Raw genomic sequence first — 7,886 nt, forward strand, 5'->3', positions numbered from 1 at the left:
ATTTTCACGCAAATTCTTCTGCTAGTTGGGGTTTAGTCCACTTCTATATCCTTCCCTTCAAGGCTCAGGGGTCCAGGATTTTCTTCTGTGTCTGTGTTAATCGATTTCCCTTTTCTTTGTTGAAGAGGGTCTGTGCAGTCTTTCTGCCTAGTCCACCATCTTGCCCGAACTCTTATACTCATTTTCTTAATTAACAAAGATGTTGGACATCTTTTTTGTTCAGTATAAACCTTATTGATCTTCTTTGGAGAAATGTATTTTGAAATCCTTTACCCATTTAAAACAATTGAGTTACTGTTTTATTATTGAGTTATAAGAGTTTGTTATATATTCTAGATGCATATAGCCATCAATTTATTCCAATTCATAATGACCCCTAGGACAGAGTAGAACTGCCCTATAGTTTCCAAGGCTGTAAATCTTTATGGAAGCAGAGTATCACATCTTCTCCAACAGAGTGACTGGTAGATTTGAACCATCAAGCTTTTGGTTACCAGATGAGTGCTTTAACAACTGTGTCATCAGGGCTCTATATATCCTAGATACTACTAGTGTATTACCAGATATATTATTTGCAAATATTTTCTCCTACTCTCTGAGTTTTCTTTTCACTTTTTTGATGGTATATTTGGAAGTACAAAGCTTTTTAATTTTTATGGTTAATCTATCTATTTTTTTCTTTTGTTGCTCATGCTTTATGTGTCATATCTAAGAAACCATTGCCTAATCCAAGGTCAGAAGAATTTATGCTTATAATTTTGTCTTTGAAGAGTTATGTGTTTTACTTTTTTAAATTAGGTCTTTGATCTAATTTGAGTTAATTTTTGTATATGGTATGAGGCAATATTCTTTTGCCATTGAATAGTCTTGGCATTGTCACTGAAAATCATTTGACCATGAATGTAAACACTTATTTCCATAATTTTAGTTTATTCCATTGTCTGTATGACTGTCTTTATGCCAGTACCATGCTATTTTGATTACTGTAATTTTGCATTAACTTTATCCTAAAAAAAACCAAGCCAAACCTACTGCTCTTGAGTGGATTCTGACTCATAGTGACCCTGTAGAGCAGAGTAGAAGTGCCTGATAGGATTTCCAAGGCTGTAAATCTTTACAGAAACAGATTGCCACATCTTTTTCCCATAGAGTGACTGGTTGGTTCAAACTGCTAACCTTTTGGTTAGCAACCTAGAGTTTAACCACTCCTGCACTAGTGCTCTTTAAATGTATTCTACTTGGAGTTTTTTGAGTTTCTTAGATGTGTTGGTTAATGTTTTTCGTCAAGTTTGGAAACGTTTTGTCCATTATTTCTCCAAATATTCTTTATGCCCCTTTCTCTTTTTCCTCTCTTCTGGGACCCCTATTATGCATATGTTGATATGCTAGATAACATCCCACAGGTCTTTGAGGTTCTGTTCAGTTTTCTTCATTCATTTTTCTTTCTGCTCCTAAAAAGGGCTAATTTCAGTTGTCTTATCTTCAAATTTATTGGTTCTTTCTTCTGCCAGCTCCGATGTGTTGCTGAGTCCCTGTAGTGATTTTTCATTTATTGCCCTTTGAACTCCAGAATTTCTACTTATTTTTGCTTATGTATTTCTATCTTTTTTGTTTTTCTTCTCTATCTAGTGATACATTGTTCTCCTAATTTCCTTTAGTTTTTAGACATGGTTTCCTTTAGTTCTGTGACCATATTTAATACAGCTTATTTTAAGTCTTTGTCTAGTAAGCCCAATATCTCACCTACTTCATGGACAGTTTCTATTGGATGCTTCCATTCTTGTGTATGGGTCATGCTTTATTATCTTTTTGCATGTCTCACTTTTTTGTTGCTGTTGAAAAGTAGACATTATAAGTAATACAATGTGGCAACAGTGTTTTTTTCTTATTGTTGTTGTTGCTGTTTTTTGTTCTTTTGCTATTTGTTTGTGAGTAGACAGAATAATGCCAGCCTCCCCAAAGATGTTCACATCCTAATCCCCAGACTTGTGAAAGAGAACTTAATGTTGCAAATGGAATTAAGGGTGTTAATCAGCTGATCTTATGGAGGAAGATTATTGAGGATTACCCAAATGAGCCCAATATAATCATAAAGTCCTTTAAAAGTGGAAGAGAAAGGCAAAAATTCAGAGTAATGTGATACAAGAAGAACTTAACGTAGTGTTACTGGCTTTGAAGATGGAGGAATCAGACCACAAGCCAAGTAATGTGAGTAGCCCATAGAATCTGGAAAAAGCATTCTTCTCTACAGCCTCCAGAAAGTATTGAAGCCCTGCTGACACTGTGATTTCAGGCTGTTGTTGTTGTTGTTATGTGCCGTCGAGTCAAACCTGACTCATAGCGACCCCTCCTTGGGTTTCCGAGGCAGTATCACTACGGAAGTAGGATTGCCCAACCTTCCTTCCGAGGAGTGGCTGGTGGGTTTGAACCGCCAGCCGTCTGGTTAGCAGGCAAGTGTCTTAGCCACTATGCTACCAGAGCTCCTGTGATTTCAGGCTAGTGAGACCATATTGAGCTTTTTATCTACAGCATGATAAAATAATAGAATTGTATTGTTTAAGCCACTAAGTTTATGTGTGTGTGTGTGTGTGTGTGTAATTTATTTTATTTTTTTGTAGTTGCTATTGAGACTATAAAGAAAAAGACATACAAAATTCAAAAATTTCTACATGTGCAATTATTGATTACAATAATTGATTACATTCTTTGAGTTGTGCAACCATATTCACCCTCCTTTTCTGAATTGTTACTCCATCATTAACATAAGTCACTGAGTTTTAAGTAATACATTGTAGTGGCCAAAGGAAACTAAAATAATGACTTTTCTAAACAAGTTCTGTCAAGTATATGTTTTTTATTGTATTTGTCCACTGAAGTCTATTCTCATTTACCTTAGTGGCCTGCTAATTTTTGCACAGATTTCCTTAAATACTTGGAACCAGCAAATATCCCAGCTGCAGTGTGGTAAATTACCTGGTATGGCTTTTCTAGCCATAAGTCTTTGTAAAGTCCATAGTGGAATTTGCTGTGAGAAACTGAGTAGCTTCTGATTGTTAAAATCATTCACCTGGCGTATTTCTGTTGGCAGCAGCACAAAGTAATGTTCTGGGACGTTTGCTCCCTCTCACGTGCTTAGCATTCTGATGTTATGATTGGCTAATTTGGCCACTCTGCCAGCCTCAAAAGAAGGCCTCCTAGAGGCAGAGTCTCTTTGATTCCTGGCTGAGAAGGATGTGCTGCTGAAAGAGACTTGCGCTCCTAAGAGACATGTGCTGCAGGGAAAGAGATGCAAGAGACTTGCATTGCTGAGTGAGACACCAAGAGACACACACTGCTGGGAGAGAAACTGTGAGAGACTGTTGGCTGAGAGATGGTGGGCTGAGAGAGACTGAGCATTTTTTCTGAACTTGAATTGTAGCCTGGTGCTTCCCTAATAAACCCCATAATCTGTGAGTTCTGCGTGGCCACTGCAGTGACTTATCGAACCCAGCAGAAAGGTGGTGAGTGCTGCGGAAAGAACAGTCGGTGTCAGGGTTGGTGAAGGGGCTGGAGGGAGGCAGCATGTCTGTCCTGGAAGGAATAGGCCTTGGGCTACTGATGGTGATTCTGTCTTCCTCTTGTGTGGTTAGAGGAGGTCAGAAGATATGGCCTCCTCACCCTTTTGGCATCAGCCTTCACAAGGGTCTTGGTGTGCATGTCTGGACATGTCTGACATGTCTTGGTATGCATGTCTGAACATAGCTTCAACACTCAGCCAGGCAATTTTAGTGTATGTGCTGCCAAAGGAAGCACTTGGCCAGACAGTTTACAGCTTTGCTTTAGCCTTCATTTCCTGCTGTGCAGAGCCTCAAAGTCAGCCAGAAGTGATAGCTTAGGATCTTCTCAGTTCTTTCCTGTCCCTGGACCCCCAGACCTGTGCATGCTTGTAGTCTTTCATATTCCTAGAAGTATGTCAGAGCTTTCAACCCTCCTGTGGACATTTCATCCCCAGATTTTCCATTTTAAAATTTTTGGTCAGTGCTTGTTTGTCCCAATTGTTTTCTCTGCCTCAGGCAGCTATAATATGGAATAATTGCTCCTAATTATTTTAGATGAAAGTCCCTGGAGAACAGGCTGCTTGCACTGAGTGAACTCTGAGTATGATCAAATAAAGACAAGTCCTCTGAGTGGGAATTTCCAGGGATCTGCCAAAGAGGTCAAATAGTGACAATTCCCTAGGAATGGTGTTTTGGAGAGCTCTAAATCCTTTCTGTCACCTCCACTGGCTAAGAGGCTGGTTTTATTTTTTGTTTGTTTTTGTTTTTAACTGTGATTCATGGGCTGCTGATTTTCAAGGCTACCACTGAACTACTGCTCAACTACCACTAAACTGGGGAGAAGGTGATGGGGGGACTAGGGCAAATTAAAATACCACAAAACTTTATGTTTTTAATGAGATCTATCATTTTTCTTGAATAATACTTACAGGATTGTTGTTAGCCTTTGGTTAATTTCTAGAGTTCTGAGAAAGCTACTCCTGATGATTTTTGCCAATGATCTTATTTCTTTCATGAAGTAGATTTTCTATAGTCCTTACTCTGCCTTTCTCACTAACATGCATTCTTTTTATTTAACTTTTCTAGTTCAGTGACAAATAGCCAATCCATCCCATTGTGACTGCATTTCTTATTCCTACTGTAGTGATTTATTATAGCTGTTGCATAGTCTGGGCTTCAAGTGAATGTTTAAATAATTGTTTTAAATGAATGTGTCATGGGCTTATTATTTTTCTAGTTGGATATTCACTTCCTTAAAACCAAACATATCAGAGAGGGAAGAGGTAACTATCAGGAGGAAGTGGGAGGGGAGCTGTTGCATTGTGGTGAATTGTAGTCAATGTCATGAGACAAAGTGTATGTGAACTGCTGTATGGAAAATGAATTTGCTCTGTAAATTTTCACCCAAATCACAATTAAAAAAAAAAAAAAATGTCAGATAACCATATTTAAGGGTCTTTTTGACCATAAATATCATATCATGTATCAAAATTCAATCCTAAGAGCAGAAGCATCCTGGGCATTTCAAGCTGGAAGGGTTAATACATGGAATTGGATGAAAGGCCAAAGTCTGTAGGAGTGAAGGAGTGGGTTCTAGGCCTCAGGGTCTTCAAAGCTACCTTTCAGCTGGGAAGAAGGTGATGGGATTAAGTTCTCTACATCAGAACAATAGAGATCTGATTTAGGAGAACATCTATCTCAAGCTATGCTTTATCTTCTTTTATGTTGTTTTTTTTCTGTTTTATTTTGATTAATTCTTTACTCCTGGTTTCATTTATTTTATTGATCTTTTCTGGATTCTGTGTTGCTTTCTTAGAATATGTATTTATATTATTTCTTACTCTTTTAATACATTTACTAGGGCTTTAAGGTTTCCTCTGAGTACCATACTGCTTTGGTGATACCCCATAGGTTATTAATTAATCTCATTTTAATTTCTTTCCCCTAAGACTATAATTTTGCCTTTGATTTCCTTTGTCATGCTGTCTTCCCCATATGTGTAGCTTTATATTTTAGTTATTTAATTTTATTATTTTTTGCTATAGTTTTATTGAATTGTGGTTAGATAACACATTATTGAGTTTTTTGGTGGCCTAATGTTAGTAGGCCTGATGGAGCAGTGGTCAAATGCTTGGCTACTAACCAAAAACTTTCTGGTTCAAACCTGCTCAGTGACTTTGCCAAAGAAATGACCTGGTGATGTGCTTCCCCTGGTCATCTGTTCCTATAAAGATTATAGCTGAGAAAAGCTTATGGGACAGTTGTACTTTGTTGCATAGCATCTCTGTGAGTTGGGATAAACTTGATGGCACCCAACAGCAACAATATGCAGACTACTTTGAATATTCCATTGGCATTTGAACAGAATATGTATTTTTTATTAACTATAAATATGCACACATCCATGTATATTTATACAATCAAGGTGGGTGGTTTTATTTTTCAAATCCTTCTTCAGTGTAGTAAATTACTTTGTGTGGCTTTTCTACCCATAAGTCTTTGTAAACTCCAAGGTGGGATTTGCTATGAGCAATTGAGGAGCTCCTGATGGCTAAAGTTGTCTACCTGGAGTATTTCTGTTGGGAATGGCACAAAACAATGTTCTAGGAGGTTCCCATTCTCTCTCAGGTGCTTAGAGTTCTGATGCTATGATTGGCTAGTTTGGCCACTTTGCTAGGCTCAAAAGGAGGCCTCCTAGAGGCAGAACCTCTCTGACTGCTGGTTGAGGAAGATGTGCTGCTGAAAGAGACACGTGCTCCTGAAAGAGACACGTCCTGCTGGGAAAGAGACTGTGAGAGATGGCGGGCTGAGAAAGACTGAGCGTTTTTCCTAAACTTGAATTGTAATCTGGCACTCCCCTAAAAAGCCCCATAATCTGTGAGTTCTGTGTGGCTGCTGCAGTGAACTATCGGACCCAGAAGAGAGGTGGTGGGTGCTTTTGGAGGAACGGTTGGAGAAAGGGCTGGAGGGAGGCAGCATGTCTGGCCTCCCAGGAATAGGCCTTGGGCTATTGATGATGATTCTGTCTTCCTCTTGTGGGGTTAGAGAAGGTCAGAACATGTGGCCTCCTTGTCCTTTTTGCACCTTCATAATATTATTTTTTGTTTCAGTGCACAGTTTCTAAGGGAGGTGTATTAAAATATGCCACTTTTTAGATATTTCACATTAAAAATGTCTTGCTTTGTTTTTCAAGAAAGCAAGCAACTTCAACAAAGCATATTGCTGTATTATAATAGATTGTTCATGAATTGTATCATTTCAGTCAATACAAAGCATGCTACTTTGTCATGTTTAATGATTTTTGCTTCTAATAGCAATTTGTCAGAAATTTGTATTTCTTTTTTGTCCTGATATATCTGTGTCTAGCTCTTTATTGTCAACTTTTTAAAAGCTTTATTACTTGTGGTTTTTATAGACTTGCATTTTTAATTAAAATATGATGTATACCAAGTCTGAGACATTTTGTCTTTTAAACAAGGAAATGAACCCATTCACATTTATGTTCTTGATTTATATATTTGATTTTATTTCTAACATTTCATTTGGTTCATTCTTTTTCCTGTTACTTTGCCATCTTTTCTACTTTTGCCAGATTAATACAGTGGTTGATTGCATATATGTGTGTGTGTATGTGTGTGTGTATGTGTGCTTGTGGTAGTAGGGGTTTCTCTGGTGCATTGAATTAAATTTAACAAATATTTACAAAATTTTTTTCCTATAAATTTCAAATATTTACTTGTATCTATAGTATTTTTAGTGCACTTTTGACTTTTCATGCCTGAGATGTTGTTGAAAATATCTGGAATTTTAGTTTCAAATTATTAGTTTTTTTATATTATGCCTCTTAGACTTTATGAATCCCTACCTCACAAGTCCATTAAATTATAGAGCAGAGTTATCAGTAATTGTTGAAAGCTATTATTTTTTCTGTTTATTTTACTAAAAACTTAATTGTATATAAATTTTGTATCAAAATAAAAAGCAATAATAAAAAAATGTATTTCCATTTTTCAGAATGGTTTAATACTGAACTATCTAAAGATGTAGATGGATATTTTAAGAGGTAATGATTTCTCCCTCACTGGAAGAATTTAAGTTGAGTAGATTACTTCTTGGTAAAGAGAATTCATCAGACCAATAATTGGAATAAAAATAATATGCATTTAAGTTACATTTACTACTCTGCTAATCCATATTTCTAAGGATTTTCCTATCTGTGCACAGAGAAATAAATTTCAGAAAATGATACTATCATTTTCATCTTGTTCTTCAAATCTACTTCTTGTTGTTGTTGTTGTTATTTGCCTTTGAGTCGCCCCCCAACTCATAGCGACCCCTCCTTGGGTTTCC

The 7,886-nt window shown here is 37.0% G+C and overlaps 1 protein-coding gene across 1 annotated transcript in view; it reads left to right on the top strand.

Annotated features, from left to right (window-relative positions):
* Nucleotides 1-7,886, top strand: part of HMCN1 (hemicentin 1) — a 691,072-nt gene that overhangs the window by 433,642 nt on the left and 249,544 nt on the right. The window lies entirely within an intron of this gene.

Source organism: Orycteropus afer, unplaced genomic scaffold, assembly GCF_000298275.1.
Source record: "Orycteropus afer afer isolate SDZICR_OR568_19922 unplaced genomic scaffold, OryAfe1.0 scaffold00043, whole genome shotgun sequence".
In the NCBI taxonomy this organism is placed as follows: Eukaryota; Metazoa; Chordata; class Mammalia; order Tubulidentata; family Orycteropodidae; genus Orycteropus; species Orycteropus afer.